The sequence below is a fragment of the Dendrobates tinctorius genome, unplaced genomic scaffold (assembly GCF_039654945.1).
Source record: "Dendrobates tinctorius isolate UK_male_01 unplaced genomic scaffold, ASM3965494v1 ptg000019l, whole genome shotgun sequence".
Lineage (NCBI taxonomy): Eukaryota > Metazoa > Chordata > Amphibia > Anura > Dendrobatidae > Dendrobates > Dendrobates tinctorius.
Window position 1 is genome coordinate 34,710,522 of NW_027361687.1, and position 26,185 is coordinate 34,736,706.

At 45.3% G+C, this 26,185-nt stretch overlaps 1 protein-coding gene across 3 annotated transcripts in view; it reads right to left on the reverse strand.

Annotated features, from left to right (window-relative positions):
- The window catches only part of LOC141082869 (gonadotropin-releasing hormone II receptor-like), a 51,029-nt gene that overhangs the window by 6,444 nt on the left and 18,400 nt on the right, over positions 1–26,185 (reverse strand). The window contains exon 1 of one of the 3 annotated variants that reach the window (XM_073566887.1): positions 10,498–10,778. The exons of 1 other annotated variant lie outside the window; for it this stretch is intronic. The gene's annotated coding sequence lies outside the window, so the exon portion shown is untranslated. Of the gene's footprint in view, positions 1–10,405; positions 10,779–26,185 lie in introns of those variants that run through there. One more of the 3 variants, XM_073566886.1, reaches the window with a different exon arrangement.

Genomic DNA, 26,185 nt, shown 5'->3' on the forward strand with positions numbered 1-26,185 from the left:
GATAAATATCCATTGAATCTTAAAGAGAAATGGGAGCAGGATGTTGGGGTAATTGACAATGAGCAGTGGGATGACATATTATCCTTGATTCCCCAGCTGTCAGAGATGTATCTCCTGCATCGGGTATACAGGACTGCCAAATTTCTGCATAAAATTGGGGTAAGAGAGGATGACTTGTTTCCGAGATGCGGTTTGGGCCCTGCCGTTTTGCTACATACAGCTCTGGCAAAAAATTATGAGACCACTTCCAAATGTTTATTTTGTCTGATTTTTCTCTTTATAGGTATATTTTTGAGTAAAATCTAAATTGTTCAAACTTCTGACAATATGTCTCCGAATTTCCAAGCAAAAAATTTTGATTTTTTTTTTCTGAAAAGGAGAAATGGTCAAAATCAAAAAGAAAAACCCAGTACTTTCAGACCTCAAATAATGCAAAGAAAACAAGTTCATAATCATTTAGAAACAACAATACTAAAGTTTTAACTCAGGGAGAGTTCAAATATCAATATTTTGTGGAATCACCATGATTTTTAATCACAGCTTTCATGTGTCTTGGCCTGCTTTCCACCAATCTTTCACACTGCTTCTGGCACAAAAAATTAAGCAGTTCTTCTTTGTTTGATGGCTTGTGACTATCCATCATCCTCTTGATTACATTCCAGAGGTTTTCAATGGGGTTCAGGTCTGGAGAATGGGCTGCCCACGACAGGGTTTTGATGTGGTGGTCTCTTAATTTTTGCTAACGCTGCATGTTTTGGTCATGTGGTTCCATTGGGAATTTCTGGACCCAAGTCATAGACCACATAAACACGGTGTTTAGGGTTGTGATTCCTTACGCATTCTCTGGTTTGTGTCTTGGGTTTTGTGGACAGGGTTGCTGAAGATGCAATCATAATCTTGGCACTTAAAAGAACGTTATATCAAGCCAGGAAAACAATAGCAGCACACTGGATGGATAGGGCGTCACCTACTTTTAGGGAATATATTGAAAAAATGAATCTACTGCTACACACGTCAGAATTGTTGGCACCCCTCGTGTAATGACAGAAAAACCCACAATGGTCACAGAAATAACTTGAATCTGACAAAAGTAATAAATAAAAAAAATCTATGAAAATGAACAAATGAAAGTCAGACAATGCTTTTCAGCCATGCTTCCACAGAATTAAAAAAAATAAAACTCATTAAATAGGCCTGGACAGAAATCATGGTACCCCTGAAAATAATGTGACAAAAGGGACATGTTAAATCAAGGTGTGTCCACTAATTAGCATCACAGTTGTCTACAATCTTGAAATCAGTGAGTGGGCCTGTATAGGGGGCTACAGATACTCACCGTGCTGTTTGGTGTGTATCACACTCAACATGGACAAGAAGAAGCGAAGGAAAGAGTTGTCTCAGGAGATTAGAAAGAAAATTATAGACAAACATGTTAAAGGTAAAAGGTATAAGACCATCTCCAAGCAGCTTGATGTTCCTGTGACTACAGTTGCACATATTATTCAGAAATTTAAGTTCCATAGGACTGTAGCCAGCCTCCCTGGACAAGGCCGCAGGAGGAAAATTGATGACAAATCAAAGAGACGGATAATACAAATGGTAACAATAGAGCACAGAAAAAGTTCTAAACAGATTAAAGGTGAACTTCATGCTCAAGGAACATCAGTGTCAGATCACACCATCTGTCGTTGTATGAGCCAAAGTGGACTTCATGGGAGACGACCAAGGAGGACACCATTATTGAAAAAAAAAAATCATAAGGGTATGTGTCCATGGTCAGGATACCGAGCACTTTGGATGCAGCGGACTCCCGCCTCGCCCAAAGTGCTGCCCCCTTTTGTACGTGCGGTGATTCAGCATGTGTTCATTGAACACATGCGGAGTCACCGCATCCTATACATAGACTGTGATAGTGATATTTATCTTGCGGAGACTGAGCGTCTCATACATAGGCATGCTGCGGTCTATAAAGACGCGCTGCATGTCCGTTTATGAAGGTTTGCCACCTGCATCTTTGTACGCATAGTGGAGATGGGATTTCAGAAAATCCCCTCCATTATGCTGTAATATCTGGCTGCTGCGGCTCTACGCAGCGTCTAATCCGCAGCAAATCCTGCCCGTGGAAGCATACCCTAAAAAAGCCAGACTGGAATTTGCCAAACTACATGTTGATAAGCCACAAAGCTTCTGGGAGAATGTCCTATAGACAGATGAGACAAAAAGGGAACTTTTTGGCAAGGCACATCAGCTCTATGATCGCAGATGGAGAAATGAAGCATATAAAGAAAAGAACACTGTGCCTACTGTGAAACATGGAGGAGGCTCTGTTATGTTCTGGGGCTGCTTTGCTGCATCTGGCACAGGGTGTCTAGAATCTGTGCAGGGTACAATGAAATCTCAAGACTATCAAGGGATTCTAGAGAGAAATGTGCTGCCCAGTGTCAGAAAGCTTGGTCTGAGTTGAAGATCATGGGTCTTGCAACAGGATATGACCCAAAACACATAGCTAAAACCACCCAATAATGGCTAAGAGGAAAACACTGCACTATTCTGAAGTGGCCTTCTATGAGCCCTTACCTAAATCCTAAATAAGAATATAAATCCTATAAGAATATAACTACTGTAATACTGCACCCTATCCACACTGCTCAAAAAAATAACGGGAACACTAAAATACCACATCCTAGATATCTCTGAATGAAATATTCCAGTTGCAAATTTTTATTCATTGCATAGTATAATGTCTTCAGAACAATAAAACATAACAATTATCAATGCAAATCAAAATGAATATCCCATGGAGGTCTGGATTTGGAATGATACTCAAAATTACAGTGGAAAATCAAATTACAAGCTGATCCAACTTCAGTGGAAATGCCTCATGACAAGGAAAAGATGCTCAGTAGTGTGTGTGGCCTCCACATGCCTGCATGATCTCCCTACAATGCCTGGGCATGCTCCTGATGAGGAGGCGGATGGTCTCAGCATGTGAAATTGATTGTCAATCAGTGTTGCTTCCTAAGTGGACAGTTTGAGTTCACAGAAGTTTGATTTACTTGGAGTTATATTCTGTTGCTTAAGTGTTCCCTTTATTTTTTGAGCACTGTATAAGAATATAACACCTATAATACTGTGCCTATGTACGAGAATATAACTACTATAATACTGCCCCCTATGTATACGAATATAGCTATTATAATGCTGCCCCTATGTACAAGAATATAACTACTATAGTACTGTCCCCATGTACATAAATATATTATAATACTGTACTCTATGTACAAGAATATAACTGCTATAATGCTGCCCCTAAACATAGAAATATACTATAATACTGTCCCCATGTACAAGAATATAACTACTATAATACTGCCCCCTATACATAGGAATATAACTACTATAATACTTCCCCCTATGTAAAAGAATATAACTACTATAACAGTGCTCCTTATATACAGGGAAGTAACTCCTATAATACTGGTCCTATGTACTAGAATATAACTACTATAATACTGCCCACTTGTATAGGGATATAACTCATATAATACTGCTCCTATGTACAAGACTATAACTACTATAATACTTCCCCCTGTATATAGGAATATAAATAATATAATACTGCCCCCTATGTGCAAGAATATAACTACTATAATACTTTCCCCTTTGTACAAGAATATAACTACTATAATACTGCCCCCTATGTACAAGAATATATCTACTATAATAATGGTCCTATGTACAAGAATATAACTACTATAATAATTCCCCTATGTACAAGAATGTAGCTACTATAATACTGCCCCCTATGTACAAGAATATAACTACTATAATAATTCCCCTATGTACAAGAATGTAGCTACTATAATACTGCCCCCTATGTACAAGAATATAACTACTATAATACAGCCCCCTATGTACAAGAATATAACTACTATAATACTGTCCTTATGTACAGGAATATAACTACTATAATACTGCCCCCTATGTACAAGAATTTAACTACTATAATGCTGCTCCCTATGTACAAGAACATAACTACTATAATACTGCCCCTATGTACAAGAATATAACTATTATAATACTGCTCCTATGTACAAGAAGATATAACTAGTATAATACTGCCCCCTACATATAGGAATAGAACTACTATAATTCTGCCCCTAAGTACAAGAATATAGCTGCTATAATACTGCCCCCTATATATAGGAATATAACTACAATAATACTACCCCTTATGTATAAGAATATAACCACTGTAATAGTACCCCTTATACATAGGCATATAGCTACTATAATTCTGTTCCCTATGTACAAGAATATACTTACTATAATACTGCCCCTATGTACAAGAATATAGCTACCATAATAGTGCCCCCTATGTACAAGAATATAGCTACCATAATAGTGCCCCCTATGTACAAGAATATAGCTACTATAGTACTGCCCCTGTGTACAAGAATATAACTACTATAATATTGGCCCCATGTACAAGAATATAACTACTATAATACTGCCCCTATGTACAAGAATATATCTACTATAATACTGTTCCTATGTACAAGAATATAACTACTATAATACTGCCACTATGTACAAGAATATAACTACTACAACCCCTGACAAATTATGGAGTCACCGGCCTTGGAGGATGTTCATTCAGTTGTTTAATTGTGTAGAAAAAAAAGCAGATCACAGACATGGCTCAAAACTAAAGTCATTTCAAATGGCAACTTTCTGGCTTTAAGAAACAGTAAAAGAAATCAAGATCCAAAATTGTGGTAGTCAGTAATGGTTACTTTTTTTTAGACCAAGCAGAGGGGAAAAATTATGGAATCACTCAATTCTGTGGGAAAAAATTATGGAATCACCCTGTAAATTTTCATTTCCAAAACTACCACCTGCATCAAATTAGATCGGCTTGTTAGTCTACATCTAAAAAGGAGTGAGAACACCTTGAAGAGCTGTTGCACCAAGTGGACTGACATGAATCATAGCTCCAACAAGAGAAATGTCAATTGAAATAAAGGAGAGGATTATCAAACTCTTAAAAGAGGGTAAATCATCACGCAATGTTGCAAAAGATGTTGGTTGTTCACAGTCAGCTGTGTCTAAAATCTGGACCAAATACAAACAACATGGGAAGGTTGTTAAAGGCAAACATACTGGTAGACCAACAAAGACATCAAAGCGTCAAGACCGGAAACTTGAAGCAATATGTCTCCAAAACAGGAAATGCACAACAAAACAGATGAGGAACGAATGGGAGGAAACTGCAGTCAACGTCTGTGACCGAACTGTAAGAAACTGCCTAAAGGAAATGGGATTTACATACAGAAAAGCTAAACGAAAGCCATCATTAACACCTAAACAGAAAAAAACAAGATTACAATGGGCTAAGGAAAAGCAATCATGGACTGTGGATGACTGGATGAAAGTCATATTCAGTAATGAATCGCGTATCTGCATTGGGTAAGGTGATGATGCTGGAACTTTTGTTTGGTGCCGTTCCAATGAGATTTATAAAGATGACTGCCTGAAGAGAACATGCAAATTTCCACAGTCATTGATGATATAGGGCTGCATGTCAGGTAAAGGCACTGGGGAGATGGCTGTCATTACATCTTCAATAAATGCACAAGTTTATGTTGATATTTTGGACACTTTTCTTATCCCATCAATTGAAAGGATGTTTGGGGATGATGACATCATTTTTCAAGATGAGAATGCATCCTGCCATAGAGCAAAAACTGTGAAAACATTCCTTGAAAAAAGACACATAAGGTCAATGTCATGGCCTGCACATAGTCCAGATCTCAATCCAATTGAAAATCTTTGCTGGAAGTTGAAGAAAATGGTCCATGATAAGGCTCCAACTTGCAAAGCTGATCTGGCATCAGCAATCAGAGAAAGTTGGAGCCAGATTGATGAAGCGTACTGTTTGACAATCATTAAGTCCTTGCCTCAGAGACTGCAAGCTGTTATAAAAGCCAGAGGTGGTGCAACAAAATAGAGTGATGAGTTGGAGTGGTTTTTTTGTTGGTTTTTCATGATTCCATCATTTTTCCCTCAGAATTGAGTGAATCCATAATTTTTCCCTATGCTTGGTTTAAAAAAGTAACCATTACTGACTACCACATTTTTGGTTCTTGATTTCTTTTAGTGTTTCTTAAAGCCAGAAAGTTGCCATTTGAAATGACTTTAGTTTTGTGCCATGTCTGTGATCTGCTTTTTGCTACAAAATTAAACAACTGAATGAACATCCTCCAAGGCCGGTGATTCCATAATTTGTGCCAGGGGTTGTATAATACTGCCCCTATGTACAAGAATATAACTACTATAATACTGTCCCCTATGTACAAGAATATAACTACTATAATACTGCCCCCTATGTACAAGAATATAACTACTATAATACTGCTCCTATTTACAAGAATATAACTACTGTAATGCTGCCCCTATGCACAAGAATATAGCTACTATAATACTGCTCCCTATGTACAAGAATATAACTATTATAATACTGCCCCCTATGTACAAGAATATTACTACTATAATACTGCCTCCGATGTACAAGAATATAACTACTATAATACTGCCCCCTTTGTACAAGAATATTACTACTATAATACTGCCCCTATGTACAAGAATATAACTGCAATAATACTGCTCCCTATGCACAAGATACAGTATATACTACTGCAATACTGCCCTTATGTACAAGAATATAACTACTATAATACTGCCTCCGATATACAAGAATATAACTACTATAATACTGCCACTATGTACAAGAATATAACTACTATAATACTGCCCCTGTGTACAAGAATATAACTACTATAATACTGCCCCCTGTGTACAAGAATATAACTACTATAATACTGTCCCCTATGTACAAAAATATAACTACTATAATACTGCTCCTATGTACAAGAATATAACTACTATAATACTGCCCCCTATGTACAAGAATATAACTACTATAATACTGCCCCCTATGTACAAGAATATAACTACTATAATACTGCCCCCTATGTACACGAATATTGCTACTATAATACTGCCTCCGATGTACAAGAATATAACTACCGTACTATAATACTGCCCCCTATGTACAAGAATATAACTACTATAATACTGCCCCTATGTACAAGAATATTACTACTATAATACTGCTCCTATGTACAGGAATATAACTACTATAATACTACCCCTATGTACAGGAATATAACTACTATAATACTGCCCCCTATGTACAAGAATATAACTACTATAATGCTGCCTCCTATGTACAAGAATATAACTACTATAATACTGCCTCCGATGTACAAGAATATAACTACTATAATACTGCCCCCTATGTACAAGAATATAACTACTATAATGCTGCCTCCTATGTACAAGAATATAACTACTATAATACTGCCTCCGATGTACAAGAATATAACTACTATAATACTGCCCCTGTGTACAAGAATATAACTACTATAATACTGCCCCCTATGTACAAGAATATAACTACTATAATACTGTCCCCTATGTACAAAAATATAACTACTATAATACTGCTCCTATGTACAAGAATATAACTACTATAATACTGCCCCCTATGTACAAGAATATAACTACTATAATACTGCCCCCTATGTACAAGAATATAACTACTATAATACTGCCCCCTATGTACAAGAATATTGCTACTATAATACTGCCTCCGATGTACAAGAATATAACTACCGTACTATAATACTGCCCCCTATGTACAAGAATATAACTACTATAATACTGCCCCTATGTACAAGAATATTACTACTATAATACTACCCCTATGTACAGGAATATAACTACTATAATACTGCCCCCTATGTACAAGAATATAACTACTATAATGCTGCCTCCGATGTACAAGAATATAACTACTATAATACTGCCCCCTATGTACAAGAATATAACTACTATAATGCTGCCTCCTATGTACAAGAATATAACTACTATAATACTGCCTCCGATGTACAAGAATATAACTACTATAATACTGCTCCTATGTACAAGAATATAGCTACTATAATACTGCCTCCGATGTACAAGAATATAACTACTATAATACTGCCTCCGATGTACAAGAATATAACTACTATAATACTGCCCCCTATGTACAAGAATATAACTACTATAATGCTGCCTCCTATGTACAAGAATATAACTACTATAATACTGCTCCTATGTACAAGAATATAACTACTATAATACTGCCTCCGATGTACAAGAATATAACTACTATAATACTGCCTCCGATGTACAAGAATATAACTACTATAATACTGCCTCCGATGTACAAGAATATAACTACTATAATACTGCCTCCGATGTACAAGAATATAACTACTATAATACTGCCCCCTATGTACAAGAATATAACTACTATAATGCTGCCTCCTATGTACAAGAATATAACTACTATAATACTGCTCCTATGTACAAGAATATAACTACTATAATACTGCTCCTATGTACAAGAATATAACTACTATAATACTGCCCCTATATACAAGAATATAACTACTATAATACTGCCCCCTATGTACAAGAATATAACTACTATAATGCTGCCCCTATGTAAAGAATATAACTACTATAATACTGCCCCTATGTACAGGAATATAACTACTATAATACTGCCTCCGATGTACAAGAATATAACTACTATAATGCTGCCCCTATGTAAAGAATATAACTACTATAATACTGCCCCTATGTACAGGAATATAACTACTATAATACTGCCTCCGATGTACAAGAATATAACTACTATAATACTGCCCCTATGTACAGGAATATAACTACTATAATACTGCCCCTATGTACAAGAATATAACTACTATAATACTGCCTCCTATGTACAGGAATATAGCTACTATAATACTGCCCCTATGTACAAGAATATAACTACTATAATACTGCTCCTATGTACAAGAATATAACTACTATAATACTGCCCCCTATGTACAAGAATATAACTACTATAATACTGCCCCCTATGTACAAGAATATAACTACTATAATACTGCCCCTATATACAAGAATATAACTACTATAATACTGCCCCCTATGTACAAGAATATAACTACTATAATGCTGCCCCTATGTAAAGAATATAACTACTATAATATTGCCCCTATGTACAGGAATATAACTACTATAATACTGCCTCCGATGTACAAGAATATAACTACTATAATGCTGCCCCTATGTAAAGAATATAACTACTATAATACTGCCCCTATGTACAGGAATATAACTACTATAATACTGCCTCCGATGTACAAGAATATAACTACTATAATACTGCCCCTATGTACAGGAATATAACTACTATAATACTGCCGCTATGTACAAGAATATAACTACTATAATACTGCCTCCTATGTACAGGAATATAACTACTATAATACTGCCCCTATGTACAAGAATATAACTACTATAATACTGCCTCCTATGTACAGGAATATAACTACTATAATACTGCCCCTATGTACAGGAATATAACTACTATAATACTGCCCCTATGTACAAGAATATAACTACTATAATACTGCCCCCCCTTGGGAGTGTTTTAACATCTCTGACAAAAGTCAGTCCATAATGCCCCATAGAAATATACAGCAAACTGTTCTTATACCACCATAGTGACAAAATAAAAAATGTTCTGACTTTCAAAACATGATGATGAAAAGATCATGACTGGTATTAAGTGGTTGAGACACAGCTTATCTTACTGCTCAGGGGTGACAAGATCAGTTTGATGCCAGGATGTGATTATTTATTTATAGGGTACTATAGTGTGACTGTGCGAGGGGCGGCAGCTTTTGTTCTGTTCTCGGGTCTCAGCAGTGAATCACGTATAATATCACAGTGCTGGCGCATTGTTCCCCCAATATGTGACTCAGGAGCCGGTAATTGGATGCAGTTTATATTGTACGTAGGTGGTCGTGCGTGCGATATGCTGATATCTACCGCTATCCACTGCTATAGTACCGACCTTAAAGGGAAAGAACTGTTTATCTTTTAAAGTTGTAAAATCTGGACTTGTGCATAACTGTTAATGAAGGAGTATAGTGTTAGCGGCCCTCGTACACTTCGTCGGGTCATGTCTATATCCACCCCACCTTAGAAAGTGTAACAAATACCGTACCTACAAGAGGGTCATCTGCCCCGCCCTCTGGTGGACACAAGCATCACTGCGACCACAAAGCAATCTCCCAATAACTGGAGATGGTTGTCAGCTTTCCCAAAATCCCATCATTTTGGGGTGAGCGATTTCCTGCAATCTAAAGTCTGGGGAAGTTGACATCACTAGGAAATGGACCTGGCTATCCGTCTCCAACGCCCCATGCTTCCCTCCTACCTTCATGGAAGGCAAGGTACCATCCAGCGGTGTACGCAGCTCTCCTGCTGGACCCATGCCCTTGTAGAGAGTACTGCCCCACAACTCCTCACCAGGATCTGCAGTGTTGCGGATGTCAGGCTTCCAGCCCTGGGGGAGATGCTGGGGTCTGCAGCTCCATACCTCTGCTAGAGGTCATTCATTGCAGATGCCTGCTGCCACTCCTTCTATCTGCTGCCAGTGTCCTGCAGATGTGAGCGGTGGTCTCAGTCCCCTCCACCTGCTCCTCACATCCTGGCACATCCTCAGCTGGGGCTTCCTCACATCATCACTGCAGGGATGGAGAGCGCTGCAGCAGAGAGCGAGTACTGAGGGATTCTGGAAAGATGCTCCGAAGAGAATGGGACAGGAGGGTGTCCTAAGGGGCGGTACTGCCCCCTCCAGACCCCAGAAACGGGATACTAGTCCTCCCTGACCATGGCTACTGTCCTCCACACCACCATTATTACGCTGCTGACCTCTCAGCAGGACATCACTCCTCCACCTCCTGACAGATATAGTGATATATCCTGCAGATTATTACACCACTGACCTCTCTGCAGAACATCACTCCTCCACCTCCTGACAGATACAGTGATATATCCTGCAGATTATTACACTACTGACCTCTCTGCAGAACATCGCTCCTCCACCTCCAGACAGATACATAGTGATATATCCTGCAGATTATTACACCACTGACCTCTCTGCAGAACATCGCTCCTCCACCTCCTGACAGATACATAGTGATATATCCTGCAGATTATTACACCACTGACCTCTCTGCAGAACATCGCTCCTCCACCTCCTGACAGATACATAGTGATATATCCTGCAGATTATTACACCACTGACCTCTCTGCAGAACATCACTCCTCCACCTCCTGACAGATACATAGTGATATATCCTGCAGATTATTACACCACTGACCTCCCTGCAGAACATCGCTCCTCTATCCCTTGACAGATATATAATGATATATCCTGCAGATTATTACACCGCTGACCTCTCTGTAGAACATCGCTCCTCCACCTCCAGACAGATACATGGTGATATATCCTGCAGATTGTTACACCACTGACCTCTCTGCAGAACATCGCTCCTCTACCTCGTCTGCATTGTTGGGTCTGGTGTCTCTCATCTTCCTCTTGCCTATACCCCATAGATTCTCTATGGGGTTAAGGTCAGGCGAGTTTTCTGGCCCATCAAGCACAGTGTTGCTGTTCTTTTTAAACCAGGTATTGTACCTTTGGCAGTGTGGACAGGTGCCAAGTCCTGCTGGAGAATGAAATATCCATCTCCAAAAAGCTTGTTGGCAGAGGGAAGCATGAAGTGCTCTAAAATTTCCCGACAGACGGCTGCGCTGACTTTGGTCTTGATAAAACACAGTGGACCTACACCAGCAGATGACATGGCTCCCCAAACCATCACTGATCGTGGAAACTTCACACTAGACCTCCAGCAGCTTGGATTGTGGCCTCTCCACTCTTCCTTCAGAGTCTGGGACCTTGATTTCCAAATGACATGTGGGTCGCCCTCCCAGGGCCGTGGGGTACTCGGTACCGGGCCGGTGTCGGCGGGATGTGTCACAGCAGCGGTGACCCGGTCCGTGGCCCTGGGCGCCCAATTAATGGGGGAATTGAAATGGTGAGATGTAGTGAATGGAATAGTTCGTGACGCCACCTGTGGTGTTCGGCAAGTGAGATGTTAGGCCAACGCTGCTTGCAGATCCTCCGGGGCTGGTCGTGTGTTGCAGCCAAGATGGTGAAGCTCCCCACAGGTGGAGCTGTAGCCCCAGGGCAGTGTAGATGTAGGGGGAGAGGAGAGGCGCAGGCGGTGTAGAAGCTGGTACCCAGATGTAGCGGTGCAGGGTGCGTTGGCACAAGAATGAATGGAGGACACCAGGGTCTGCAGTTCCAAAGCTTTACTCACAGTCTGTAGTACACACAGGTGCCGGCCTCCGTGCCGTGTCCTCCGGGTCAGGGACTCAGCCAACCTCCAGGCAAGATGGAATGCTCCCTTCCAACGCTCCGCCAACATGTGCCTTTCTGAACGTTTCCTCTTATAGCGCCTTTTAGTGTGAAGATCTCCTAGTACTGAGTTACCCTGGAGTTCCTCTTAACAGATGTTCCCAAGAACTCTACTTGTACGGCAGACAGCTGTAGCCTGCTTCGGGGACTCCTTACTCCTGAGTCCCGGCTCTCTGTCCGTGTTGCTGTTGTGCCCCCAAGTCTTAGATGGGAGTAGTGCATTTACAGCCCACTACTCCACCGGTGTCTGCTGTAGAACCGTTAGTGTCCATACAACCTCGGGGACCTGGCCCCGTCCTTGCGCTTAGAACTTCTAGGCAGGGTTCTTCCTCTAACCCACGTCCTCTGTGTTCCCTTTTTCTCCTACGTTCCGTACTTATCTTTCTTTCCTATGGAAGCTCAGGCTTCAGTTCAACGTCTTTCTCCTTCTTTCCTTTCCTGTGCCAGCTGGCTCAGATCACTGAGGCAGCTGCAGCACTCCTTCCTCCATCCCTCTTCCAGGGATCTCCTTCCCTCACTCCTCTCTGAGTGACTTCCTCTCTCAGACTCTCCTACTCACTGACCTGTCATCCTAAACCTTCCCACTCTTTTATGTATTCTCAACTCCACCCACCTCCCAGCACGTTTCGTGTTCCAAGCAGGGAGCCACCAAATGTGCTCTGCTACACTCTAAGCAAGAGCCGCAATGTGGCTTTGCTGAACTTCCCTGTTGTGTGGGGTGCGAGTGTTGGAGCGTGGTCAGGAGTTCCCACCTTACCTGGATGGTGGGGTACCACACCTCAGGAGGAGGTGCAGTACCTCTGTGGTGACTGAGCCTCAGGGGCACCACATACCCCCCTGTTAAACACAGCACATCCGCGGGCTGCAAGGCAAACAAAGTTGACAACACAGGAACATACAAATTTTTGTAATGCTGAATAAGCATTTCTTATACTAAACTTCCCAATGTGGGAGGTACTCATTCTTGAACGTTGCAAACAATTCTTTATTAACTATCTAAAGTCTTAATTCAAAAGTGCAATTGTCAATACAATACGTAATTCAAAGTGCTATTATCTATTACTCACTATCACTTCAGTATTCTTCATCAACACATTTCTTCATCATCTTTCCTTTTTCACATTTTCTACTTTTCTATCATTAGCTCAAAGTGACAACCATTGATACTTGGTTCACCATCTACATTTTCCAAGTTCTCATTCTTTATTCAAATCTCTCATCTCTTTATTAAAACATTCCTACATCTTATAAAACAGTTATCATAAGACACATCTTCAAATACTTCACACTAAAACCTTCAATAATTCTTGTAAATGCTGGACACCGCTCCCAGCCGGGATCTCTTGCAGTGTCCTTTGATTGGAGTCACGCTCCAAATGAGGTAGACCTTATCTTCGCAAAGTGTCTATGTAAAACCAAGAGAGGGCACCTAAAGAGGTGCAACTATTTACAAACACAGTTCTGGACCATTCAGCATTCATGATCTCTGCAGTTCAAATAGGAAGGTTGCCAATAAAACAGGGCAACAACTGGGAAAATAAACTAGGACATGATAACCAAAAATAGGAAAACTGGTGCAAAAAATAGAAAACAATGGCACAACTGTGCAAATACCCTCCTGGGTAAGGAGAGTTATTTTACTGCAGGTTACTAGTGGTGGTCCCCTCCTGGGGTTCTGGAAGCTGGTGACTGGGAACTGCTACCAGATGAAATACTTTGGGTGTCTTCATCCTGTTGCTGGTTGCTTGCTGTAGGGCACCGAAACTGTGGTAGAGGGAACCCGTGATGCATATCAATGCCCATCAGCTGCTCTCCATTGGCGGGTGGTTCCGTTGCTCTGGTGTGAGGCCCGACATCTGGGGAAGTCATAGCCTGTTGGAGCTGGTAAATGGCTACGCGGGAGCTTAGCAGCCAAGGGATCCCGAGGTCACTATCCCAAAGCGACCTAGATTCCTCCAATCCCCGAAGATGCCGAATCGTGCGCGCCTCTTCCAGTCGTACCCTCCTCAGTAGGGACCTCCTCCACCTCCCCATCTCCGACAGTCTAGTGCCCCCAGCTGACTCTTCCAACTGCCCCATTTCGAGTTCCCGCAAACCAGCCTCCGATAACGTGAATTCGGGGGGCAACCCATTAGGAGGGCCGAGGTATATACCTGGTGCCTCCCATCGGTGCGGTCTCTGCTCCAGTGCAGGCATAGTGGCAGTGGACGCCGCTCGGTGGGACACCGGGAACGGCGGTGGAGCTAACGGCTGCTCCGGATCCGCGGGGGTCTCTGTAGGGAGCTGCGCGGCCGCGTCAGGTCCGGACGGGGGCTTCTCTTCCTCCGCTTCGGCTCCAGGGCCGCTGCCGGTGGTGTGATGGCAGCGGCAGGCTCCACGGAATCTGCCTGGGGAAGCTCCGGTGTAGCAGCGGCAGTTACCGGTGTCGCGGGTACCGCAGGTGTAGGCCCCTCCTGGGCGCGCTGTCAGTTCAATACCCAAAGCGCTTCCTGCCTCAGTTGCAGGCGGCACGTCAGCTGGGCAATTTCATCCTCCAGCTGCTGGCGGTTCATCTCTGATACTAGGTTGGAGCCTTCAGCCATGGCGCCAGGGAGATTCAGCATAACCTCCTTGCGCTCCGCAGGCCTCCTCCCGTCTTCTTCCAAAATGGCATTCTGGCGTTCTTCCTTCCTCAGCCCCTTTCCTGCCACTGGCTTCTGCCCCTCCTTCTTGGGGCGGCGTCTTCTTCCAGCGCCTCCATGCTAAGCCAGTATACAAACCCCTCAGGGGGTGGGCCATGCTGTCACATAGTAATTCAGGCAGGGGAGGCCCAAGACCGTTCGCGATCTTTTCCTAGGACCTCCCATATCGTCACGCCCTTCTTCTCCATGCCAGCGGCCATTTCTTTTTTTCTTAAACCAGTTATTTTTATTTAGGTTTCAAATGATTTTAAACAATAAACAGTGGATATCAATATACATGTAACAATTCACATATCTTGTAGTAATACAATCAAAGCCATCCCCCCCTCCCCCCTCCCCCAATACTCCTTATGCCGGGTATACTTGAGAGTCTTAGCAATCATATCACCGCCATCCAGGCGGACCATATTTTTTCGAAAGTGCTTTCACCATGCCTTCGCCTGTAAATGCTTTCCTCTAAATGCATTACCGTATGTGTCTGAGCAATAAATTCCCTCCTAGTGGGGGGTTCCGAATCCTTCCATTTTCGTGCTATTAGTTTGCGTGCCACATACAGCAACCTCGCTATTGCCACTTTGTAATGTTCTGAGACAGGTATCCCATCCACCTCCCCCAAAACACACAGCACTGGATTCCTGTCGAGCGTACATGCATAAGCTCTCTCAATTTTGTTGATAACGACCAGCCAGTATGCCACCAGCCGCGGACACGACCATAACATATCTAACAGTCCGGCCTGGTCTGTGCCACATCTAGGGCAGCTAGAGTCTCCCCTCAAGCCCGCCTTGATTAGGACCAGCGGTGTTTTGTATGTTCTATGTATTACATATAATTGGGAGAGCCGTGCCTGCTCGCTTAGAGAGATCTTCGGGACATATTCAAGAATAGCCTCCCATTGTTCTGTTGTGAGGGTACCCACCTCCCTCTCCCATTTACTGTTTGCAGTGAGGTGATTGTCCCCCAGATAGGAGTGTAGTAGATCATGATATATGCTCGATATAACTCCCCTCGTCCCTCCTTTCATACACACAAATTCTAGTACAATGTCGCCCTGAACCGTCATGGCTCCCAATCTACACTGTGCCCTCCAAGCATGTCGAAGCATATAGTATTGAAACCCCCATACCGAAGGCAAATCAAATTCCTCTCTCAATGTCTCAAAGGTCTTCAGGTCCGTTCCACTCTGCAGCTGGCACACATATCTTACTCCTTTCGCCTTCCAATTGCCCATTTGACGCAGCTTATTAAGTTCCGGCAGATGCTCATTGTCCCACACCGGTGAGTACCTAGTCAGCTCATCCACCCCTCTGATCCTTTTAATGGTGTCCCATACCTTCTGAATCATGCCTATGGTAGGATATGGTGCTCCCAGTTTCTTAAAGGTACCATCCTCTAGACCCTGGATAAGTGGGTGTCTCCCCGTCACATGTACCAGCACCCGGTGAGCTGCTCCTCCACAATCGAGCTCTCTCCATCCCCTGACATGCTGGCCCTGTACTGCCAAGAAATAGACCCATGGATTTGGTGCGGCCAGTCCTCCCTCTTCCTTTCCTTTTTGCTGCTTCTTGCCCCATATCAAGGATCTGAAGATAGAATCAATGCCCCGAAACCGGTTTTTTGGTAGCCATATCGGCGAATTGTGCAAAACGTACATTAGTTGTGGCATAAGGACCATCTTAATCAGGTTAGTTCTACCCATTACCGTTAAAGCCAATTTGCACCATGCACCTATTTTCCCTTTAAATTTCTCTAGCAGAGGAACCAAATTCAGATCCGTGAATCGGGACAGTGGAAGAGCTACCCATATCCCTAGGTATTTAAACTGTGAAACTAGCTGGAGTTGTTTCCCCCTCTCATCTATCTCCTCCGCTTCTATTGCTCTATCCACAGCCATGACATAAGACTTGTGCCAATTTATCTCCAGTCCCGAAATGCTCCCAAATTGTTTAATTACATCCATCGCGCACCCCAGTGTCTCTCCTGCACTTTCCAAAAACAACAGGATGTCGTCGGAATACAATGATATTTTTTCTTCCAGCTTCCCAAATTTAAATCCGACCACTCCCCTCTCAGCTCTAATCTTGGCCGCCAGGGGCTCCACTGCCACCGCGAACAATAGCGGGGGCAGCGGACACCCCTGCCTTGTGCCCCTATGCAAGTCAAACATCCCGGACTGTTCTCCATTCACCTTAACTACCGCCTTTGGGGATGAGTACAATAACTTCACCCAGGCCATGAACGCGGGGCCGAATCCCATCAGTTCCATGATTTTCCATAAGTATTGCCATTCCACGCTATCAAATGCTTTCCTAGTATCCAATGACATCACTATTCTCCTGCCACCATTATCAGCAGGCAGTTGCATATTAAGAAATAATCTTCTTAAGTTAACAGCCGTGGAGCGGTTAGGCATAAAGCCCGACTGGTCCTCGTGTATAATGGTATGCGCAACCCCGGTGAGCCGGGTGGCCAGGATCTTAGCGAGTATTTTGACATCCGTTGTCAACAACGAAATGGGCCTGTACGACTCCGCATCCATGGGATCTTTTCCCTCCTTCGGCAGAACCACTATCACTGCTTCCTCCATTGATCTCGGCAGTGCCCCCGTCACTAAAGCCTCATCAAACACAGATTTCAATTTTGGAGCCAGCAGTTCCACTAACTCCCTGTACACCTCCCCAGGTAGACCATCAGCTCCCGGTGATTTGTTATTGGGCATAGACAGTATTGCACATTCCACCTCCTTCACACTCACAGGTTCTTCCAACCTCAACCTATCTTCCTCAGACAATTTAGGTAGTGAAATGCCTTCCAAAAATTTCTCCACATCCCCCTCTGTGTCCCGTGCTCTCGAAGTGTACAGTGCCATGTAATATGCCTTGAAGACCTCCAGTATGTCCTTTGTGTCTGTCAGAGTCGCCCCTGTTTGATCTCTCAGTTTATACACCCTGGAAGACTCCCTTTGTGCCGCAGATATCACCGCCAACAAGTGACCTACTCTCTCTCCTTCTTCAAAGAATTGAGCTTGCTGAAATGCCCTTTTCCTCTCAGCTTGCATCATGTGCAGTTTATCAACTGCCTCCTGAGCCAATTTTAGTCTATTGTGAGCTTCACTCGTTGGCGCCAAAATCATGTCTGCCTCCGCTCTTGTCAGGTCATCCTTTATTTGTTGATCTGCCAATTTAGTTTTGGTCTTACACCTCGCAATCTCACTTATAAAAAGTCCCCTCATAAATGCCTTCATGGCATCCCATACCGTTGTGGCCTCAGTACTCCCTTCGTTCATTTGGAAGAAGTGCTCTAGCTCTTTGGTTATGCCACCCATGTCCACCACTTTAAGCCACGTCGGGTGTAGACGCCAACCTCCCCTCTGACCCCGAGCAGATCTCACCAGAAGCGTGACCACCATAGGACCATGATCCGAGAGAGTCCTCTGTAGGTATTCCACCTCCCCCACCATCCCGTCCATAGCGGTATCCCCCAAAGCCAGGTCTATCCTCGACAGTGTTCCATGTGTTGCTGAATGACATGAAAAAGTCCTCTTACCCTCATTTCGTACTCTCCACAGATCTACCAGCCCAAGTTCCCCTACATACTTGCCAAAGGCAGTCATCCTGTCCTGTCCAGCTTCCGTACCTGCCGGTCGTACTTTATCCCAAAAATCATTCATAGTGTTATTAACATCTCCCATAATCAACAATGGAGTCTCCCCCCATCTGCCCGTCAGTTCCAGTACTGCTTGTAGTTTCTTTTTAGAGTAAGGTGGAGGGATATATAAAGCCACTAAAATCATTTTGTGCCCGAACAATCTGCAAGCAATCCATACATACTGCCCTTCACTGTCTACATGCACTTCCAGCTCTTCATAATGTGTGTTTTTGTGTATTAGGACTGACACCCCCCCTAGAGTACGAGGAATAAGTAGAATGATATGTCTTTATCATCCAGGCTCTTGACAACCAGTGCATAGTGTCTCTAGTGAGATGTGTCTCCTGCAAGCACGCGATCATAGGTTCACAGGATTTGATATGATTCAGAACAGCCGCCCTCTTAACCTTATCAGATATACCACGTACATTCCAACTTAACATCCGAACAGTACGGTTACTCATTGTGCATTAGAAAGAACAATCCATCATCATCAAGTAACATCATTACATTGTGGTCCCAATCATACCCGGTCAAACAGCATGAAAACCCCCATCTCCCTACAAATCCACCCCACCCACCTCCCCCCATCCCTCTCCGCTTCCCCTCCCCCCACCCTTCCCCTTTTGCACTTGTCACTCTCTCCCCAACGTGAGAGTGGGAGCTCAAAGAACCTGAGCAACTTCTCAGTATTCCGCACTTCAACATGCGTCGTGTCCTCCTCCATCATTGGCAGCCTCTCCGCCATATTGTCAACAGTATGCATAGTCCCGAACCATTAGTCAAACAATTAACCATAATACGTAGATCCCAGTGGGGAGTTCTCCCCCTCCTCTGCGCTCCTATTTCGCAGAGTAAAGCAGCGCCACAGCCCTGTCCAGTGATCAGTCTAGCAGGGTCATGTGGTCATATTGCCATTATCTTCTCTCAATTTGCTCCGGTTGCGCTCCAACCACGAAGCAACCTCAACCGGTGACGGGAAAAAAATGACCTTTCCAAAAGCTTCCACTCTTAATTTAGCAGGATAAATCGTAGAGTATTTCAAATGCAAAGAGCGGAGCTGTTTCTTCACTTCGCCATACCGCAGTCGCACCTCGGCTGAGTAATCCGGGTATATTTCGATTCGTTTGCCCTCCAGGTTAAGATCTGTCAACTTTCCAGCCTTTCGTAAGATAGTGTCCCTGTCTCTGCAATTCAGGATTCTGGCTAGCATCGTGTGAGGTCCATCTCCCGGCACTGGGGGTCTCATGGGTACGCGATGGGCACACTCCACCGCAAACACTCTCGACAAGTTATCAGCACCAAACTTGTCTAGCAGCCAGGTTTCAATAAAGGTTGTGGGGTCAGCACCCTCAGCTCTCTCAGGGATGCCCACAATGCGCAAATTGTTCCTACGTGACCGGTTTTCCAGGTCATCATTTTTATTGGCTACTACCGTGATCCTCTGAGTGTGCTGTTGTTGTGTCTTTTGCACTGAGGTTAAGTGATCTTCTGTTACACCAACTCTGTCCTCCACCTCAATTCATCTGGCTGTAACTTTCTGCATAGATGTTTTTATGCCTCCCATTTCTTCTTTCAAGCAATTCACTTGCTTTGTTAGAGCAGTTAAGGCAGTCTTGCAGTATAAGACAGCTTGGAATACATCCCGCAGGGTGGGCTCTGCTACATCTGCACTTTCAGCTAACTGCACAGTGTCACCATCCCCCTCTTCCTCCTGCTCCAGCTCTGCATTCAGCACAGGCATCTCCTCATCGTCTTCCTCCTCATCTCTGTGCTTCTCACTCTCTCCATTTCCTTCTTCATCTGTCTCTATGCCCTTCACATACCTGTTCAGCCGGGCTGAGACTTCCAGCCTCTGTGCAAAGGCTGTGTTTCTTCTTCCCGCCTCCTCCTCTCTCTCAGCACCATCTTGGACTGAGGCACTGCAGCAGGCTCCGACATCTTTCTGCCTTTTGCGGCCCATGTCTGTCTCTCTGAGTCTGGCAGAAGCTCATCCCTGACTCCTGGGACCTTCAGACATCTGATCCTGGTAAAGGAATTAGCTGGTTCGGGCTCTGTGCAGGATAATTGAGGCTAATGATGGCAGAGAAGCACAGCCACCCGACTTCTCACATCAAGAGCTAGGCCCCGCCCCGAAATATTTCCAGCGGCCATTTCTAATGTTCATTTTACAGTCTATTAAATTGGGTCTTCTGCACATTCTCAAAAGCTTTAAGTCCAACAGATCTTAGGCACACAGAACCCGATGGCATCGGGTCTTGTCATCCTGTTCGTGACGCCAAAGTTGGGTCGCCCTCCCAGGGCCGTGGGGTACTCGGTACCGGGCCGCTGTCGGCGGGATGTGTCACAGCAGCGGTGACCCGGTCTGTGGCCCTGGGCGCCCAATTAATGGGGGAATTGAAATGGTGAGATGTAGTGAATGGAATAGTTTGTGACGCCACCTGTGGTGTTCGGCAAGTAAGATGTTAGGCCGACGCTGCTTGCAGATCCTCCGGGGCTGGTGGTGTGTTGCAGCCAAGATGTGAAGCTCCCCACAGGTGGAGCTGTAGCCCCAGGGCAGTGTAGATGTAGGGGGAGAGGAGAGGCGCAGGCAGTGTAGAAGCTGGTACCCTGATGTAGCGGTGCTGGGTGTGTTGGCGCAAGAATCAATGGAGGACACCAGGGCTTGTAGTTCCAAAGCTTTACTCACAGTCTGTAGTACACACAGGTGCCTGCCTCCGTGCCGTGTCCTCCGGGTCAGGGACTCAGCCAACCTCCAATCAAGATGGAATGCTCCCTTCCAACGCTCCGCCAACATGTGCCTTTCTGAACGTCTCTGTCATGATCTCAGTGCGGGTTTGACTCGCACATGTGGGGTTAATGTCTGGAACCAGTGCTGATGACTGGCATTTCTGGGGTTAAAGGTTTTAACTGAATTTAAGACAGTCGACTCCCTTTATTCCTGCTGGTGATTTTTTCCTGCCTCCTGAGGTCTTAGTTTCCAGCTCAGTCCCTGCATGCTCAGCTAAGTGTTCTTTTGCTATTTTTCACATTTGATCTGGTTTTGTCTATTTCAGTTTTGTGTGTTCAGCCAGCCAGTTGGGGCTGTGCTGAATTTCCATCCTTATGTTACTGCTTGTGCCAGTTTGTTTTTGTCCCTTTTTAGATTGGCCTCTTTTTGCTCTGCTTTCAGAATATACCAGAGTGCTGATATAGTGGGCGAAGTCTAGTGACTTCAGTATTTTTCTATCAGACGTGTTGGGCATTTTTTGAACCAGGGTTTTTTGCATGATTGCAGACAGAGTCTTTCCTTTCCTGTCCTGTCTACTTAGTCTGGGCCCCATCGTTTGCTCAGTCTATTTTCATACCTGCGTTTGTGTTTTCATCTTGTCTCACCGACAATACATGTTTGGGGGCTATCTATTCCTTTAGGGTCTGCTCCGAGGCAGTTTAGATTTCCCCTTTCTTGCTTTAGGCTTATTTAGTTCTCCGGCTGTGTCGAGGCGTCTAGGATCATCGTAGGTACGCTCCACGGCTACTGCTAGCTGTGTGGATAGGATTAGGGGTCTGCAATCCGCTTAGTTACAAACCTCTCTGGTTTTCTGTGGCTTAGCTTGGTCTTGCTTTCCTCCTCGGTGACCCAATCATAACACCACCCCTACCTACCCCGTGTCTCAGCAGTGCCTGCCTGTCCCATGTCTCATCCGTGTCTGCCTGCCCTGTGTCTCAGACGTGCCTGCCCAGTGTCTCGGCCGTGCCTGCCTGCCCCGTGTCTCAGCCGTGCCTGCCTGCCCCGTGTCTCAGCCGTGCCTGCCTGCCCCGTGTCTCAGCCGTGCCTGCCTGCCCCGTGTCTCAGCCGTGCCTGCCTGCCCCGTGTCTCAGCCGTGCCTGCCTGCCCCGTGTCTCAGCCGTGCCTGCCTGCCCCGTGTCTCAGCCGTGCCTGCCTGCCCCGTGTCTCAGCCGTGCCTGCCTGCCCCGTGTCTCAGCTTTGCCTGCCATGCCCACCTGCCTGCCAGTCAATCACACCTGTCCTAGTGTCCTGATCCCCAGTGGGATCAGCAGCCACAGCCAGACACCACCCTGGAGTGGCACCTGGCAGCTGCCTGCCGCACAAGACTGACCTCACCATCAGAGGCTCCAGTGAACATCAAGGCAGCTATTTTAGTCACACCCATTCAAGGGTAGTCTGGTTTGTGGCACAATGGTGCCACAACCCCATGGCTCACACCCACCAGTCAGGGCGTGAGCATGACAGTTGTGAAGTTAGATAGGGAGCAGAGATGGGTGAAGACCAGTGTCCGTCTGTGTGGGTGACTGAGGAGGACCACTGAGTAAGTCCAAAAGATGAAGTAAGGGACAGGAGTTTGGAGGCAGCTGACTGGTGGGTGTCAGTGGGGATGTTGAAGTCACCCATGATGATGGTGGGAATGTCAGCAGAGAGAAAGTGAAGAAGCCAGGTGGAGAATTGGTCAATAAAGGCAGTGATCGGGCGCGGAGGTCGGTATATGACGGCCACTTTGAGGGAGAGTAGATGCGGAGCGAGTGGACTTCAAAAGAGGGGAGGATAAGGGAGGGTAGAGGTGGGATTGGGTTAAAGGTACAGTTGGAAGAAAAGAAAAGGCCCACTCCTCCACTGTGTCTGTTGCCGGGGCGAGGAGTGTGGATGAAGAGGAGGCCGCCATAACATAGAGCAGTAGGGGAGGCTGTGTTGGAGGGTGTCAGCCATTTTTCGGTGAGGCCCAGGAGGGAAAGATTACAAGAGGTAAAGAGTTCGTGAATCACGTGGAGTTTATTGCAGATGGAACGGGTATTCTAGAGAGATCTAGAGAGAGAGAGCAGGGTGGTGGGCGTCAAGGGCACAGATTTCTGGTGGTTTGGGTGTTTATATTGGGTTGGGAGCTATAGAAGGGGGTAATAATGGGAGGTATGAGCTGTGGGGGTCCAGGATTGGGAGATATGTCGCCAGCAGTGAGGAGAAGCAGAGAGACACAGCGCAGGTGGGAGAAGGAGAGTGGGCAGCTTGTTTTGTGTTGAGGAGCAGGTCAGCGGAAGAGGTCAGGTGGGTGGCAGGATGGAAGGAGAGATTATTACTTGGCTAGAGGGTGCTGGGGTTTGCAGATAGCAAAGGATAGTGAGGAGTAATGGAGTCAAAACTGTTAGAACGTATGTCAGCATGATGAGAGTAAGTGTGGAGGGAAGAGAAAGAAATTTAGTACATTTAATAACAGTAGTTAGTCGTACCTTCTGTTCACTTCTGGCTCATTTCTGGCATAGTTCTGCTGTATCCTTACAGAGCCATTCTTATGGAGACAGACCATGCTAAGTGCACATGAAATAGGCCAGGTGTGATCAGGAGGGAGGGGCAGCAGGGAGACTGATCACAGACACAGGAGGGGATTAATTAGAAGTCAGAAGCAAAAATGCAAACAGGAAACAGTAAGATCCAAATGGACAGATAACTATGTGCTAGTGTGGCGCCCCCAGGAGTATGGTCGCCACAGTGGCATTGCCTTCCTCCAGGGAGGGTGATGTCAGGCTTGGAAGCAATGAAGGGTCTCTCTAGCAGTTAACCATAACATGCAACACAGTTCCCACTCCGGGCCAGCAGAGGGAGCTCTGAACCAGAATTGGGGGAGGAGTGCTCTCTGAGGGCCAGGAAGGGAGATAAGGAGTTAGTTAGTGTGAGGAGGCCAAAGTGTGTAGACGTGGAGAGCGAAGCTGGGAGACTGAGCGGAGTTGAGAGCTCGTTCCCAGCTGGAGCGCATGATCTGCAGCCTGGTCTCCACGGTTGTATGGATACTGAAGGTCCTGCAACAGAAACCAGAGGAATAGGAAGCTGTAAATGCTCTATTCCCACCTAAGACTCGGAGGCACAACAGCAACGGGTGAGCCAAGAGAAGAGATAGAAGGCTACAGCTGTCTGCCATACGAGGTAGATCTGCGAGGGAATAAGAAGGAGGAACTTCATTGTAACACAGTACTACTGGATGTACCTCAAGTAAGCGCTAGGAAGGAGACTACACAACCTATCTGCATAGAGAGATTCCTGAGTTGCTTCCAGGCTAATCAGCTCCTGTGCCATCTGTAATCTGGACCCTGGACTGCACTTACAAAGTAAAGGTAAAGAAACTACATTCCGCTGTGTCCTTGCCTTCTTTCTGCAACTTCTCCAGCACTGCTACATCTCTGTGCCAGACACTGCACCCTCTTCCCCAACACCGATCTACACTGCCCTGGGACTACAGCCCTGCCTGTGGAGGGCTACACCATCATTGCTGCACCACACCATCTGTCCCAGAAGATCTGTCTGCAGCGTCGGCTTAACATCTTCATTGCCGAATACCACAGGTGGCGTCACGAATCACTCATAAACTTTATTCCACCACTCTACCCCTTTTACATGGGCGCCCAGGGCCACGGACCGGGTCACCGCTGCTGTGACATTCCCCTCTGAGAGACCGGCCCGGTACCGAGTACCCCACGGCCCTGGGAGGGTGACCCATTTTGGCGTCGCGAACAGGATTTGCGGACTGTGTTGTGTGCTATAGACTGTTTGTGAAAGTGCCGCCATTATCCCGCTGCTTGGCACGCGCGGGAACCCAAAGAGGCGGGCCGTCGTGGGCGGAGCCAGTCAAAGAGCGCGAAGAAGTGAAGTGCTGCGCGGGAAGAGGCTAGCGCGCGAGAGGTGGGAGGAGCAGAGGTCTGGAGCCCCGATCATCCAGCCTGCAAAGCTGCAGCCGGTAAGCCTGCTCAACCCCGGGGCCTGGCTAACGTTAACTGGGGGGAAGAGAATGTCGGAGGCACGCGCCGATGCAGCGGCGGACGCCCCCGCCAACCCCTCAGCGCTGCAAGATGCAGGGCCCAACGCATCTGCGGCTCCAATAGCACCCACAGCAGCGGTCCCCATAATGCCGCTGTCTATGCCTTGCATACTGGGAGCAGCATGGCTACCGCAGTATTCAGGGGAGTCACATACCCTGAGTGAATTCAAAGAGAGACTGTGCAGTTTGTTTGAAGTGTATCCTCTGTCTGAAAGCCAGAAGGTGAACATCCTTATTGGGCAGCTAACAGGTGCAGCACAGAGGGAAGTAAAAGCCTGGCAGGACACTGATAAAGAGACTGTTAAAAAGATCCTGGCTAAGCTAAGAAGCACCTTTGACACTCGCACTGCCGCTGAAATCAAGATGAGATTCTTTGGGTGTAAGCAGAAAGCACAGTATAAGGGACTATGCTCTTAACCTGCAGGAGGCGCTGCGAGCCGTCAAGCAGATTGACCCAGACAGTGTGAAAAATGGAGACGGACTGTTAAAGGAGCAATTCATTGAGGGACTCCTATCCAGTACCCACAGAGCACAGCTGCGCATCATAGCCCTACAAAACTCTGACCTAGACTTTGCTGATTTCAAAGACAGGGCTATCCGGG